General features: G+C 40.3%; 1 long non-coding RNA gene across 1 annotated transcript; it reads left to right on the top strand.

The window, feature by feature from the left end:
- The first annotated feature begins 4,822 nt into the window (after nt 1-4,822).
- On the top strand, nt 4,823-17,055 carry LOC115836632. The gene is made up of 2 exons (XR_004031635.1): nt 4,823-4,911; nt 16,970-17,055. It is a non-coding gene; the product is annotated as an uncharacterized LOC115836632 (long non-coding RNA).
- Nucleotides 17,056-17,352: the final 297 nt, after the last annotated feature.

Raw genomic sequence — 17,352 nt, 5'->3', positions numbered from 1 at the left:
AGGAACCAGGGAAACCAGACCAAAACAATAGGGTTCAAAGTAAAGAATGGGAGGTAGAACCTGGAGGAAGTCCCTGAGCCGTGAGCCGTGGAATCATAGACGCAGCTGCGTATAGGGGCTTTGACCAAGTGCACAGGTGGAAAGGAAGCTATTTTTTAAGGGCAGTGACTTTGACTGCCCTCGGCATCAAATCAGACTTACTGTTGGGCCAAATACTAGATCTTGACCTTATTTCCAAAATGCAGCCCCTCTGTGTAACCAAGTTCTGGAATCCAGCATTAGTCATGTTCCCAGCATCTGGTTTCCTATCTCACCTTGCTTTTGCCAACTCCTCACCCTTTACCACCCCAGGAGCAGGAATTCTACATCTGAAGCCCAGCTCTGCAGCTGGAACCTGCTAGCTTCCAACTGTTAACTACACACCTTTGGTGTTAACAGCACACCTGGCTTCATTCATTTTTTCTACAAATTATTGACATACTGTGTTGAGTGTTAGGAATACATTAGTAAGTTTTCTTGCCACTGTGGAGCTTTCCGGGTTTTGAGATAATAGACATTAATCAAAGAACCATACAAATAAATGTGAAGTTATAACTGTGAAAACATAAAAGGAAAGTGTATGATGCCTTTAATGGAGGCATCTACCCTAGTCAGAGAGGTCATGGAAGCCTCCCCTGAAGAAATAAGACTGAACTGAAGGAAGGTCAAGAATTCACTCATTCACTCAATTGTTCATTTATTCATTCATTCAACAGATACTAATTGAGCACCTGCTATGTTCCAGACACTGCTCTAGGTGCTGGGGATACGGCAATGGATGAAATAAGACCTCAGGCCTTGTGGAGCTTATAGTCTGAATAGAGGGTGAGAAAAACAAATATATAAGCAATTAGTCAAAATAATAATGATCACAGGTCAGGTTAGGATTGTGCCGTAGTGAAAATGAAACATGGTGATGTAGACAGATTCTGGGGAGGTCAGGGAAGACCTCTATGCAGGCAGAGTGACAAGAAGGCAGAGCTGGTCGCTGGTCTCCAGAAGATTTGGAGAAAGAAAATTTTAATGCACAGGAAGCAACAGATACAGAGGCCCTGAGGTAGGAATGAGCTTAGCATCTTTCAGGGATGCTAAAAAGGCCATTGGGAATGGAGCCCAGAGACAAAGCCATCATCAGCAAATAAATAATTGGCTTTAAACATGAAAGTGTCTTCAGAAAGCTAGCTTTAAAATGTGCAATTTTTCTTCCTGATTCAACTAGAACTGCGACGTAAATATGACGCATATTGCTACAGGTTTGCGTGGGCACAAATCTTACTGGCAGTTCTGGTAAATAAATGTAGGACCAGTTGGGGTCTCCCTGACGCCTCTCACCACTGTGAACACAGTCTCTGATAACATTGTTTTGTCACTCTTCACTCCCACCAGCAATGAAGACAGATAAATGGCTTCCTGACAAATGGCCCCACTTTCCAAGGTCTGGGGCTCTGAAGGAAGGAGACATGAGCCTTGAAGCACTTCTAGAGTGAACTCCTTGGAGGGTTTGTGGCCGTGAGCTCTCTGGGGCTGCTGCATAAGGAGCCACTGCATTATTTCTTCTGAAAAATGAGATTTTGCTTGCAACCCATTAAAATTTCCAAAGGTTCATGAAATGGATTCCAGACTATGTATCATTGTAATTTGCAGCAGACAATGCCTGATCACAGAAATAATAGAGATTTAAAGTGAAATACGTTTTGCCTATGTCTAGCCACAATGCCCTAGAAAAGGCTGAAATATGTCCTTTCTGATGTATTCTCACCCAGGTAAAATTCCTTCCCAGAGATAACTGCTGAGTAGTGTCCCCTAAAATTCACATCCATTTGGAATCTCACAATGTGACTTGATTTGGAAATAGAGTCTTTGCAGATGTAAGTAGTTAAGATGAGGTCTTATTGGATTAGGGTGGGCCCTAAATCCAGGGACTGATATCTTTATGGGGAAAAGGAGGAGGAGATTCAGACACAGACGCATACACAGGGAGGAGCCATGTGGAGATGGAGGCGGCTACTGGAGTGCTGCAGCTGTGAGCCAAGAACTCCAAGGATTGATGGCAACCATCAGAAGCTAGGAAGAGTCTACAACTGGACCACACTGAACGTGCCTGATCTCAAAAGAAGCTAGGAAGAGGCAAGAAAGGATTCTTGCCCAGGGCCTTCAGAGGGAGCACGGCCCAGCCAGTACCTTGATTTCAGACTTCCAGCCTCCCGAACACATTTCTGTTGTTTTAAGCCCCCCAGTTTGTGGTGATTTGTTACTACAGCCCTGGGAAACTAATACAACAGCCATGAGTACCTATGACCTGGCACACAAGGAGAGAGGAACCAGCCCAGGAAACTGCCAGATGATGAGAATAAATGGTACCTACTCTAGCAAAGCAGAAATGGAGCAGTTGTTTCACGAATTTGGCTACTGATAATTTGGTAAAGGAACTTGAATTGCATAATGGTTAAAAGTTGGGGCTTTGCAGCAATCCCATTACTGGGTATATTCCCAAAGGAAAATAGATCATTATACCAAAAAGACACATACCCTCATATGTTCATCACCAAGCTGCCCGTCAATGTTGGACTGGATAAAGAAAATGTAATACATCAACACTGTGGAATACTACATAGCCCTAAAAAACAATGAAATCATGCCCTTCACAGCAACATGAATGGAGCTGGGGGCCATAATTCTAAGCAAATTAATGCAGGAACAGAAAACCAAATACCACCTGTTCTCACTTATAAGTAGGAGCTAAACGCTGAACACATGTGGATATAAACATGGGAACAACAGACACTGCAGACTACCAGAAGTGGGAAGGAGCAGGAGACACAGGTTGAAAGACTACCTGTTGGGTACTGTGCTCCTTACCTGGATGCAGTATACCTATGCAACAAACCTGCACATGTACGTCCTGTATCTAAAATAAAAGTTGAATTAAACAAAACAAGTACACATCCATGTGCTGGGAGGCTGACACACCCCAGCTCCATGACGACAGAAGTTCCTGTCTCCAGACACTTCCAGACCTCACTCTATGTACCTCTTCATTTGGCTGCTCATCTGTATTATTTCTCATAAACCAGTAAACATTAAAAAAAAATGGGGGTTTTGGAATCAGAAAATCTGGGCTGAGTCCCAGGCCTGTCATTTACCTTGTACAAGTTACTAGATCTCTCTAAGCCTCTGCTTTTCATGGATAAAACGAGGACTTACCTCATAAGGCAGCTGTGAGAAGTAAGAGAGAAACCCCTAAAGAGCTTAGTGAGTGCCTGCCCCATAGTTAAGCCCCCAGTAAAGGGAAGCTGCTATTACCATTATTGCTATTACTGTTATTACCATTACCATTATTATCACTCTTCCATCCTCAGAAAGGCTTCCTCTCCCTAGAAAAGGAAGGACTAATTTTATTCAAATGTGCTTTTAGAATCTATTCATCATTGGCTTTTGTTCCACTACCACTTAGCAGGACCAGTCTGTAAGCTAAAAGCATTAAATGTTCAATTCTGAAAAATAGATAATCTTGCTATGTTCATAGTGAGTCCAGATCCAAGAAAACATAATTTTGAACAATTTCTTGCCCATCCCAAGATATAAATTCTTTTCCAAAAAATAAATTTTAAAGACTATAGTATTTTTTCACAACCAAATTTATTGAGAGCCCACCCTCTGCCAGGTCCTTCCCAAATATTTCTTCTAGGCCTTGCAACTCTGCAAACGAGTCTACAGTAATCCTGTTTTACAGATGAGGAGGCTGAGGCTCAGAGGAGCTTCTGACTGAGGACTCTGGACTGACTCCAACTTAAAGCAGGAGATAAAAGCAGCACTGGGGAAAGGAATTAGGGAGGCAGGAATGTTGCTGCAAATGCTCGCTTCCCAAAAGGCAGAGTGAAATACTCAGAGCCATAATTGGGCATCAGGGGGCCTGTCTGAGTTCTAGTCTGGGCTCTACCATCACCCAACTGGGCAAAGCACTGTCAATCTCTGGGCCTCAGTTTCCCTAGCTGTGAAGCAAGGGACGTGGACTAAAGGATTCCTCACAACACTCTCATCTCCAAAATTGTATGAATATGTGGTATCCTTCATTTTAGTTTTTTTAGGCAATTTAATGTGAAAAAAAATTAAAGATGCTGAAGTTGATGTTTTCCAAATTCACAATATTTACAATACAGTATTGTAGTTTTCATAATATTTACAATACAGTATTGTCATTTTAGTTTTCAGAAAATTGATCCTACTCCTTTATTTCTGTAGTTAGCTCATAGCAAAACAACATGGCAGCATTTTTCACTAAAACCATGTATTTTTTTCTTCTTACGTAGGAAAGTCTGAGTAATACCAAAAATAAAAATAATAATGCTTCACATTTAAGCAGTATCTTTGATCTGAGGCCTTCCTGTACAGTATTTTTATAAGCCATGCATGTTATTATTTTTCGGTCACGTTAAAGCACTAGGATGTCTAGACCACTGATATTATGGGAGTTCTTCAAAGTAACACATGACATTTAATAATAAACTCAGCTTTTTGCTTCATTGTACCTTACATCCAGGAAGTGCTGAACTTTTTAGTCTTCAGTAATGTTTCATCACCCTGTGCATTTTATAGATACGAAAACAGAATCGAAGCAGATTCTAAAGAAAAATCCATTTTGGCTTAATGTGATGTTTATTAGAAATAGTAGCTCACTCCTGTAATACCAGCACTTTGGGAGGCTGAGGCAGGTGGATCATGAAGTCAAGAGTTCAAGACCACCCTGGCCAAGATGGTGAAACCCCATCTATACTAAAAATACAAAAATTAGCTGGGCATGGTGGCGGGCGCCTGTAATCCCACCTACTTGGGAGGCTGAGGCAGAGAATTGCTTGAACCCGGGAGGCGGAGGTTACAGTGAGCCGAGATCGCACCACTGTGCCCCAGCCTGGGCAACAGGGCGAGACTCTGTCTCAAAAAAGAAAAAAAGAAAGAAATAGTAGCAAGCATTTATTAGGTATTTATAGCTCAGTTTTACAGATGAGGAACTAAGGCACAGAGAAGGGGTAATCTGGTACAAGGAGTGGCTGATGATCACTCACAAAGCTGGGATCAACTCCAGAAGCCTGGCTCTAGAGTCCACAGTCATCACCACCACCTTGATGTGGGGAAACTGAGGCTGAGAATAGTGTAGTAACTTGAACATTTGCAAATAATCTGCATACACTCACTACCTTATGGTGAAATTCCATCAGCTTACCCCCTTCAAGAGGAAATTATCATACTGTCGAAAGGCTCCACAGACTTGCATTGTTCTTCCCCCTTAGCAAGTACCACACTGAAGTAGAGTACCACACCACCAGACCACAATCATCTCTGATGGTAACTGCTTCAGCTGTCACATACTTGATCCTCACATCTTATTAAAATATGCAGCAAGAAAGAACAAAGTTTATGCTAGTCTTTATTTCTGAGCAGATTGAGTTTCACATCAAATATTTCATCTCCTTCCAATATATAAGCCAGCCTCTTCCAAAAATCCATTACTGTTTTCATTGTATATTCATGCATTGTAAGAAATATAAAAATAAAAAAAAACCTGAAAAAGCCCTAAGTATTAGATCAAATTCATTCCGTGCTATTTTTTATTCCTTGAAATCACTCTAGGTCACCTTGGCTAAAATTGCTATCATCTGTGAAACATTTTAAATCCCTTGACTCAGAAGTGCAGTGGTCAAACTTGATTTTTACTGAGTTATTTTAGCAGACATTGCCTTATTTCTATGATGTCGACTCTAGTTCAGGGGAAACAGACCTCATTTCTTCCCCAGAGGAAGATGGAATAAACTTTGAAGCTGCTGTAACTGCCACTAAGGAGTTGTGATAATGGCTGCTCTTTAATTAATAAGCTCTAGACCATTTAATTTTTAAAAAATTATTTGATCATGTATGTCTTTATTCTGTACCTGTTCCACAAAAGATTCAAACCTCATACTTTTTTAAAGATACATTGCTTAAGAATTTTTGTCTTCCATGAGGCAGATTTATTCATGGCTGCAGACAATGCCCTTCTCGTATTTCTGACTTTCCTCTGTTCTCATGTCAGGTAAAGTCTTAGATCCAGAGACAAGAATGTTCCTCCCAACAGAACCCCTCTCCAACCCACTCCCACCAATTTCCTAGGGACCTCTTTAAAGGAGCCCAGAAATTTAACTACCAGGCATAAGCACAAAAAACAAAAAGTGCATTATTTCGTGTGTGGAAATTGGTTTTATCTCCCATCCATTGGCTTCTGTTATTAAGGAACCCATGACCCCCATCTTCTCCCCATCTGCTAAAAAGGGCTGACCTCAGTTTGAGGCATTCAAAGTTATCAAGGGGAGCAAGTGAGGGGGATGGGCTGAGGGGGTGAGCGTGCAAGCCTGGCGATGTCATAAGCATTCTTTCCAAAGGAAACCACGCTAAAAGGCTGATAAACCCCAATCTCTTTTCACAGCTGGCCTTCGGCGCCCCTTAATGTAACTCCCTCATTTGTTCATCAGCACTTTATGAGAAAATAAACAAAAACATGGCCTGTTTCCTCACTGTCAGCACATCAGACACTTCCTGCTCAGAGAGGCCAGCATCCCACCCTGAGAGTCAGAAGCCCACTCCCTATTTTGCCTCAGCTTTTTAACAGCCATTTTCTAAGCTGCATTCCAAGGGCCTAATCAAATCCGAAGCCCCCTGTGGGTGGATGTCATCGACTCTAGCGCTCTGCAAGGCACAAGGCTCACTTCAGGCCGGCCGCTGTTGAAGAATAAGTGGGTGAGCTACGCCGAAATCCTGAAAGTTGCTTCCCTTTTCTCCATGGTCAGTTTATTTTAATAAATAAAATGAAATAAGCTGAGGAAAAGGAGAAACATTTAAAATTAACTTTTCACCAAATCACTAGTTCTATCTATAGAGTATGCAAATTCTGTAACTTTTGTAACATTCTCAAATCAATCCAATCATTCCAGATTTTTCACTAAATCTTTAAAAAGAAGAAGAAAGAAATAGGGCAAATGTGAGAACTGAAGGGTTATGACTCCCATTTCCAGTTTTTGTTTTTAGAGAGAGGATCTCACTCTGTAACCCTGCTTGGAGTGCAGTGGTGCAATCATAGCTCACCGTAACCTCAAACTCCTGGGCTCAAGCAATGTTTCCTCCTCAGCCTGCCAACTAAGTGGAACTATAGATGCACGCCACCACATGGCTAATTTTAAATTAAAAAAAATAAAAATGTAGAGAGAGTCTCCCTATGTTGCCCAGGTTGGTCTCAAACTCCTGCTCCCAATGCACTGGATCACAGGTACAAGCCACCAGGCCTGGCCCATGACCATCATGTTTAAAATTCTCAGTTGGCTCAATCATGCCCTGAGACAGGCTAGCATGGATATCTCCCGTCTTGAAAAGATTTGAAAGTTTAAAGAGGGAAGGCATGGATGCAGAGCCTGGCTGGGGGATGCAGCCAAGACTCTGGATGAATGTTGTAATGTTTCAGTGGCTCAGAGGTATGGTGGACACCCATGATGCCAACTTCTAGGAGTCTGGCTTTTGAAATACACAAGTGGTATGGAGCTGCAGTTAAGAGTGCAAACTCTGGTGCCTGACTTTTGGGTTCACAGCATGACTCTGCTACATGCTATCTCTGAGAACTTCGACAAGTTACTTAAACTCTCTAAGCCTCAGTGTCTGCCTCACAGGACAATTATGATGACTGAGTGAGGTGGTACGTGCAAAGAGCAGAGGCCTGTGAGGTTGTGCTCAAGAAAAAGTTAACTGTTAAATATCAGATGACATGAATGAATTCCAGTACTTTTTACACAATACAGATTATGGGCATGATCCTAAGGGTTGTTTTTAAAAAAATTCATACATAAAAGAAAGAGAGAGAATACAGTCACAACAGTGGAAGTTTAACATAGTTGCTAAGGAGTAGAATTCAGTATAAGTTGCATCTGTCTTAGAACTTACATAATGGAAGATTTATTGTCACAAAACAAATAGTCCTCATTTAGAAATAAAGGAGACTCCTGCCATGAGCCTGAGGCTCTAGCATGCTTTGGAACCAAAATCCTGGGGAAATGGTGAACATTACCACTGACTCTGTGATTTGTGATCTTGGCCAAGTCATTTAACCTCCCAGTGTTCTCATGAGAACAAAAACAAAAACAAAAACAAAAAAAGGAATTGGACTGAAAGGCATCAAAAATCTCTTAGAAGTCCCATTTTACCCTAACATTCTATGATTTTACATAATGCTATGAACTGTCTGAAGTTGAGTCAAACCAGATAATGAGAGTAATAGCCCCCACGTCCAGGATAGACAATTTAACACTGTGTCATTTAGACTTCAGCCAATAAGCTATTGTTGAAAGTATTTTACTCTTGTCTCCCCAGCTACACACAAAAAAAGCTTTTTGAAGACAGGGCCCATGTGTCATTCTTATTCCTCATTGTCCTAAGCATAGCATTTAACACAGAGTAGCCACCAGTAATGTGTGAGGTAGAACCTAGTTCCATAAACCTTATACATCCAACTATATCATGACTTTATAATTGTTCGAGGTACTTATCGATCAATCATAGCAAGCTAACCCAAAACAGACCAGCCAGGCATGTGACTCAATAAAGCGTATTTCTAGCCTTTTATTTATTCACAAATATTTCTTGAATAACTACGATATGCTGGTTGTCAGGGATGCTCTGTGCCACCATCACAACTGAAGGTCCTCATGCACACAAATGGGTACCAATGGAGCATAACTAGAAACTGACTTGGCTCATCAACACTTTTTCTCCCAAACCATGCTTCCCCTCACCAATGAAGGGACTCGGCAGCTCATCCCTGGAGTTCTACTGGTACTTTATCTTATTAGCAGGTGTGATGTTACTACATTTAAAAAACAACAACAACGTGCATGCATGCATAGGGCTTCCTACAGTTCTAAAACCTAGAGTGCTTATGAAATAATATTTCAGCCTTTCTTAAAACAGAAATATCACACTGTAGGCTGGTGACTGCTATTCCTAGAAGCCTTCTGAACTTAACATTTCCTGCTGCTCTGTTTCTGGTCTTAAGTACATCAGCAAAATACTCTGTGGTCTGTAGATTATCTGTAAACCAACTGACAGGTATCCAATGCAGACCATGTGCAGATGTTTCTTTCCCCTCTATCACTGCCCTCAGATGATGCTGTGAAAAGTAAAAGTTCATCAGATGCTGACGGGGTTCGTGATAGAGCTGCACTACGAATTCCTAAGGCTGAGGGCTGTTTGTGATTTATCACTGCTCCTGCTTATCTGCCATGGAGTGACTTTCCTCCACTTAAATAGCAGCCTGCTTCCCTCCTGTGGCTCCATCTCGGTTGCCAAGGTTCTCTAAATGCTAAGAAGGAGATAGAGGACACTCTGTGATCTTGTAAAGTGCTCACCCAGCAATTTGGTAAAAGCAGAATGTGAACATCATGCCTGGGTACATGTCTTTGTTGGTCAAGGTTCAGTTCAGAAATGACCACCACCGAGGCTGTGTCTGCCATTGCAAAGAGAAACTGAATATTCAAACACTTTTCTAGAAATCTCAGATGTATTTAAAATAATAATAATAAGGCTAATACACCATAAAAAAGGATGAGTTCATGTCCTTTGCAGGGACATGGATGAAGCTGGAAACCATCATTCTCAGCAAACTAACACAAAAACAGAAAACCAAACACCGCATGTTCTCACTCATAAGTGGGAGTTGAACAATGAGAACACATGGACACAGGGAGGGGAACGTCACACACCAGGGCCTGTCGGGGTGTGGGAAGCAAGGGATAGCATTAGGAGAAATACCTAATGTAGATGACGAGTTGATGGGTGCAGCAAACCACCATGGCACGTGTATACCTATGTAACAAACCTGCACGTTCTGCACATGTATCCCAGAACTTAAAGTATAATTAAAAAGAGAAAAAAATAAGGCTAATATGCTTACACCAATGGCTATTTGTGGCACACACAAAAAAAGAAGAGACAATTAAGATTATAAAGCTCACAGACTTAAGGCTAATATGCAGAGACAAAACCTGGTTCTATGGAAAATATTTGAGATAGAAATATATAAAAGTTTCCAAGCAACGTGAGTAATGGTATCTGGGTTCTTGTTTAGCAAATAAGGCAATCACCAATACTATGTTTGACAGTCTTTTTAGAAAATTGCTGTAATTTAGTGTGTAGAAGAATCAATTTGTACTTCAGATGTCATTGTTTGATTCAGTAAGTATTTGTTGAGGGCCTTATTAGCATCACCACAAATACAATGAGTGAATAAGATAAAGTCATACCCTCCCCCTACATGTTACTTTTTTCAAGTTGTCAGTGAAGAGATCCAGTATCCACCTCTTTTAAAGGCTCTGAATCATCAGCAGTATTTATAAGAAGTATAAAAGATAGGTCGGGCGCGGTGGCTCACGCCTGTAATCCCAGCACTTTGGGAGGCCGAGGCGGATCATGAGGTCAGGAGATCGAGACCATCCTGGTTAACACGGTGAAACCCCGTCTCTACTAAAAATACAAAAAATTAGCTGGGTGCAGTGACGGGCGCCTGTAGTCCCAGCTACTCGGGGGACTGAGGCAGGAGAATGGCGTGAACCCAGGAGGCGGAGCTTGCAGTGAGCCGAGATTGCGCCACTGCACTCCGGGCTGGGCGAAAGAGCAAGACCCCGTCTCAAAAAAAAAAAAAAAAAAGATAATCCACCAACAGATCTTTTCACTTGAAGGCTAGTAAAGAGTTCTGTCTGATGACTTTTTAAAAGAATCACCTGCTAATTTTAAATGTATTCAGTGTGTCACAGAATCTCAGAGCTGGAAGCATCCTCAAGGGGTCACCACGTGAAGTAAAATTTGGAAAACATCCATATATACATAAATCAACTGAGACAGAACAATTAATGTTCAGCATTAGTCAAGTAGGGACTCATGAGAGACTTGAAACTGTGCAGGAATCAAGATGAGATGGTTCCCTGAAGGAAACAACAAAGATAAGACATTGAGCCAGGATTACAGAATCAAAGTTAACCTCAAAACCTTCAGAGAAATCTATCCTCTCGGAAGTGGTGGTAATTTCAATTCAGCACAACTTCTTTTGAATTTTTATTCATTAATGTCAGGCCTGGTTTTAATATTAATTGCTCCGGGTCAAGTTCAGATGCAAAAAGCACAAGCGTGCAAGTAGATACAACCTGATGTGTTTATCTTTTCAGTGCACACTTTCTGCGGCAGGCGTGTGCCAGATGTAGCAGCAGCTGTAGGAAGTTGTTTATCTACCCTCTTAACCTTTGTAAAGTGTTAAGAGATGGCAAAAATCATGTTTTTAAATTACAGACATCACCATCCAAACTAGTATCTTCTTAGTATTAGCCAAAACACATCAATAAAGGCATAAGAAGGTCAAGAAGATTTGATTGTGCCCCAATGATATCTGTAAAAACATACTTCTGCCATGATTTACATGTCCCAATAGCTCTCTGCTTATTTCCAAATGCACTTCACCCATTCAACATTCAGAAAATATTTATTGAACTCCCACTGTGCACAGGCCACAAATGAAAGGTACTGGTTAGGTAACTCTAATACGTGTAACATTTGTGTCTTGCCTAAAGTTTTACAAATGTCAGTTGTTCTTTGTGAATTTATCCTTTAAATTTTTCAAAATATATTAATGGTCCCAGAATGAGAGATAGTTCAAAATCTTTAGGCATTCTTGTTGAGAAAACATTATTGCGGGTCGGCGGTGGGGGGGGGGGGGGGCAGGGGGGAAGGTGTGGAGGGAGGTTCATAGCCAAATATTGAAATTTCAGCATCATGTGACATTTTTCTTGCAGAGAAGATAGCTTCAGCCAAGCTTCAGAGCCACGCAGCTTCTGCACTGATGGGCTTCCCACTCACACCTGCAGGGATTATGCTAAATGCAAGTGGGATTGATCTATCAATCTAATCACTCATGAGAAATAATAACAATGTCATTAACTAAGTTTCCAAAACAACCCAGTTCCTGCTTGAAAGTCAATCCTTCAGAAGCATGCTAAGCCTTACTTTTGTTATGACATTTGGATGAAGTCGCAAAGGTTCCTTTGGCCTTTCTCTGTCAACGTCAATGTCCTCTAGGGAAACCAGTGTGACGATATCAAAAGACAAAGAGAAACAAGTCAGGGTCTCCAAAGAGAAAGATGCAAACAATAATTATTTTTAAGAAATCCAGTTAGTTTCTCATTTTAGTTCAGAAATAATTAGAAAAAATATTTCTTTTCCCAAAAGCCCCACTTGCAATCAAAATCAAAGTGTATTCTCATACATCTTTGTTGTGTTTACTGATTTGCCAGACTTCTAACATAATAAAATATTTGCAAACTTGGGCGTTCACAGTAAGCTATATTTAGACGTATTTACTGTGTGTATATAATTCAATTATAGAGGAATAGATGGATTTTTGGAACTCTAAAAGAACTGACAAAAAATTATTTCTTTGAGATGTGCGTTTCTTCACTATGTATGTTTGTGCAAATGTGTGTTTGCACGTGTGTGTGTGTGTGTGTATTTGCTGGGAATACGAGGATTGACACATGTGGCCCTTGCTTTCAAGGAGCTCTTAATCTAGTAGTTGCATTGTTAACTCATGACGTTAGAGTTTGACATGATTTTCTCTGGAAATCTTTGTTGGTATAATAAAAGTCCATTTGTGCACCAAGCAGTGAGATGGTATAAGATTTAAAATGTTCAGCTTCCACAGCTAGCTTTCCTATTTTCCAGTCAGTGTGTAACCTGAAGTTACCCTTTAAACTCTCTGGGCCTGGGTTTTTCACTATCACAGCAGCTTGCCCTAGGGAGCCGACCTGAGAAACCTTTCAAAATAACAATGACCAAGCATTCAGTTTTGCAACAATAAAACCAAGGGATTTTCCAGCCATGAAAATTGCATATACACAGAAACTGAGGAATTGACTGCAGTAGGACTAAAAGAAACATAAAAACATTCTGAAAATATTTGCAGATTCTGAAGAACAAGACAATCATTCAAACATCCAGTAAATATGTCCTAGATATCTACTTGGTGCTAGCTGTTATGACAGGAAGTTGCTTCCAAATGTCCTCCTCACTCACTTCAGGGCCATGGCGAATCATGAGGACCAAGGCTTGGTTTTGATTATAGAAAAATAGCCCAAATCTTTCCTAAGACATTCTTGTTAGAGTTCCTGTGAGAGTATGTTGATGGGGAAAGTGTTAAGTGTTGCTGAAGGCAAAAATATGCATATTATTGGAATGATATATGGACTATTTATATGGTGTGATATATATAAACATGGCATAATTTTAGGGAAAAAAAACCATATCCCAGCCAAGGTGACATGTAAAACTAAGCATTACAGTAATGATTATTATTACAGTAATAATAAAGATTTTCTTTTAAACAAACATCTGTGTTTGTATATGTGAATTTTCTTTTTTCTCATTATTTTTTTCTTTTTTCAGAAACAGGGTCTGACTGTCACCCAGGGCTAGAGTGCAGTGGCTCAATCACAGCTCACTGAAGTCTTGAACTCCTGCATTCAAGCAATCCTCTTGCCTCAGCCTCCCAAGCAGCTGGGACCACAGGTACGTGCCATCACATCTGACTAATTTTTTTACGTGTTGCAGAGACGAGGTCTTGCTGCGTTGCCCAGACTGGTCTTGAACTCCTAGGCTGAAGCAATCAGCCACATAGGCCTCCCAAAGTGCTGGGATTACAGGCATAAGTTACCACACCTAGCCTGTACGAGTGAATTTTCTAATGCCAAGTATTCACCTTGGGAAGGTACACACTTATTCTATTGATGCATTCTTTGTTCCGTTTTGCAATGTCTCTTTTCATATCAGCCACAGAGCTAGTCACAAAGCAAAAAAGTAAATCTCTTCACTTATTGTGACTTTTTAAAACTAGCCAAAATGATAGTATTTGGTTTATTGAATCATGTCACTGAAGTAACTTTGTTCCAAAGACTTTGGGGCTATTTGTAAAAGTCAAGTTCACTTTCAAAGTTGAAAAGGTACTACCTTTGAGAATCTTTAAAAGCATGTGTCACTAAAAACCATTGCAAAGGAATTATTTCAAAAACTTTTCCAAATACTAGCATCACTGAATTTAGTGTAACATTCCCAAAGGTAAAATCTTCAAAAAGCTGTCTACACTCTTCTAGATGTGTAAGCACTGTCTGTTTATGGTTCATCCTTAGAGCTAGGTTGTACCCAAGAAGTTGTACTATTGGCAATTTCAACCAATTGAAATTGAAGGAATTGTATAATGATAAACATAGAAGATCTCAATCACACTGTTCATGATAGGGAAAAAATGTCTACAGGAATCTGAGTAAATAGATGATAGTATTAATTTAAATATTGGATGGAATACTGTGCAGCTGTCCATAATGGTACAAGCAGAGACAGGAAATATATGGACAATTTTCAGGCAGTGAAACTCCTAAAATTCCTATGGAACATTATGTATGCACATTCATTTTTCTAAGGAGAGAGACCATAATTTTGATACAATGTGTCATAACCCAAAGAGAATTAAGAAGCTGTGTAACAGAATAATATTTAATGTAATGGAAAAATGTTCAAGTTATATTTCTGAGTGAAAAAGGCAAAATATAAAAGAGCAGGGACAGTATGCTGTACTTAAAGTATTTTTATGCATGCTTAGTAAATAACACTGGAAAAATATACACGAAAATAGCAGGAATAATCTCGGAGTAGCAGGATTCCAAGTAATTTTTTTATTGTCTTATTTTGTTTTGCTGCTGACTTTTTGATATTTTCTCATTTTTTGTAGTGTTACGTATTATTTTTACAAAAAAGAAAAAAATAAAAATTTAAGAAGCAAATGGAATACTGGAGAAGGATCTGTTAATGTGTTATCAGCACAGTTCAGGGTACACAAGCCCTGATTCTAGTCAACTGGTCCCTGTTTGTATGTATGTATGTATTTGAGACAAGGTCTGGCTCTATTGCCCAGGCTGGAGTGGGATTGCGTGATCCTGGCTCACTGCAACCTCCACCTCCCAGGCTCAAGCCATCCTCCCACCTCAGCCTTCTGAGTAGCTAGAACTACAGGCGCATACCACCACACCTGGCTACTTTTTGTACTTTTTGTAGAGATGGGGAAAGGGAGCAGGAGCTGACATAGAGAGCCTTCAACCCGCGTTTCTGGTCTGACACCTGTGAAAGGAGACAGGGAAGGACAAAGACAGAAGCAAGAGCCTCAGACTGCACTGAGCTGTGCAGAAGTCTTAGCCAGGCTAATGGGCAGCCTCAGAGTAAAGACGGCCTGCTGAAAAGTTTCACGTTGGATAGAAGTGGCCCAGCTGCAGCACTTTGTCATGGCCAGTCACTGACTGGGAGCAGTCTGGGGAAAAGGCCTGAGTGTGAATGCCAAGGCAGAACTCCAAAGGTGCAACACCTAGTGGGTAACAGACAACTTACTCCCTTCTATAATGCACATCTTCTCTTGAAGGGAGATCTGAGCAGCGTATCTGCATCATTGCCACAGGTTGATTTTTAAATTTCATACATGGAGATTTATTTTTTGCTACTAACATTGCTCTTGGTCCTATGTTGGAATTAAATATACCATTCTTTCCCCATGTTCCAGAAAGAGCTTAGTATTCCCAATTGCAATCTACAAAGAAGACCATGATTTCCAGGTATGTTACCACTTTAACAATTCTGAGATTCCTTTCTGATTTAGAGTCAGAAGATTTGGATTCAAATCATAGCTTTGTCACTTTCCACCTACATCGTCTGGAGCAAGATACCTGACCTCACTAAATCTCAGTTTCCTTATCTGTAAAGCAGGAATATCCATGCCTTACCCCTAGAGGATTGTTTTGAAGATTACATCAAATAACATATGAGAAAATCCCTGGCACATAGAAAATACTCAATAAATATTTGTTTTTAAAATGGAAAATCACAATCCTAACAGGTACTGCCCATCTAGCTTGTCAACATTACTTTACTCTACCTGGACAAGTTATGTAACCTCTTATAAGCCTCAGTTTTCTCATCTATAAAACAGAGTAATCTTATCCCCCATGGCACTGAGTTACTAAAACAATTAGATGAAATTATGCAATCAGAGCATTCATCCCAGTACTCGACACAAAATAAGTCCTTGGCAAATGTCATCAATCAGGATTCCTTGCTTTATGAACACTAGTTCATTTTAATGTTGATATTCCTGGAAACTACGTTTATTGCACATTATATTACAATCTTAATCTCATAGGAACTGATAATATTTCAATTGTTATTGTGTCCAACTTGAAATCTCCTTTGTAGTAAGTGTGCATCCTCTACTTACCAAGGATGATCACATCCCAGTACGTCCGATAACAACTAGACTTAGATTCACAAGCACTTTTTATTATTGATCATCAGTTTCCACATTTATTCCTCTGAAAGAAATACATGCTTGGATTTTTCTGTACATATTTTGACATTTGTTACTGATGAATTATTTTTATCATCATTAAAAATAATAATAACAATGATGTATTTTTTACCTGAAAGCCTCCATTTCTTTTAGGTATTTTTCTTCATTTTGGAGCTTCAGGTTGACATTTTAAATGTGAAATGGATTTATTTTTTCCTTCTGTTCATCCTCTAATTTTACTCCTGCCTGTTTATGTCTTAAAACTTCATGGAGTTAGGCCAGGCACAGTGGCTCATGCCTGTAATACCAGCACTTTGGGAGGCCGAGACGGGCAGATCACCTGAGGTCAGGAGTTCGAGACCAGTCTGACCAACATGGAGAAACCCCATCTCTACTAAATATATAAAATTAGCCAGGCCTGGTGGCACATGCCTGTAATTCCAGCTACTCAGGAGACTGAGGCAAGAGAATCATTGAACCCGGGGGTTGGAGGTTGTGGTTAGCCGAGATTGCCTATTGCACTCCAGCCTGGGCAACAAGAGTGAAACTCTGTCGCAAAAGAAAAAAAAAAAAAAAAACTTCATAGAGTTAAGAATTGGGGAATATTGATGGGCTGTGGGGGAGAAATGGTTTAAGATAAAGAAAAACTGTTGAAATACATAGAAAATAGCGAGCCAGTATATTATACAGTAACTTGAAAGTGGGATGGAAATAGAGCAGGAGATAGCAGTGGAAGCTTCCAAAGGCAAAACTACAGACTTTCACCTTGCCACTGAGTATAGAAATATGAAAGGCAGGCCGGGCGGGGTGGCTCAAGCCTGTAATCCCAGCACTTTGGGAGGCCGAGGCGGGCGGATCACAAGGTAAGGAGATCG

Source organism: Nomascus leucogenys, chromosome 9 (assembly GCF_006542625.1).
Source record: "Nomascus leucogenys isolate Asia chromosome 9, Asia_NLE_v1, whole genome shotgun sequence".
NCBI lineage: Eukaryota > Metazoa > Chordata > Mammalia > Primates > Hylobatidae > Nomascus > Nomascus leucogenys.
This window is presented reverse-complemented; position numbering and strand designations above follow the sequence as displayed.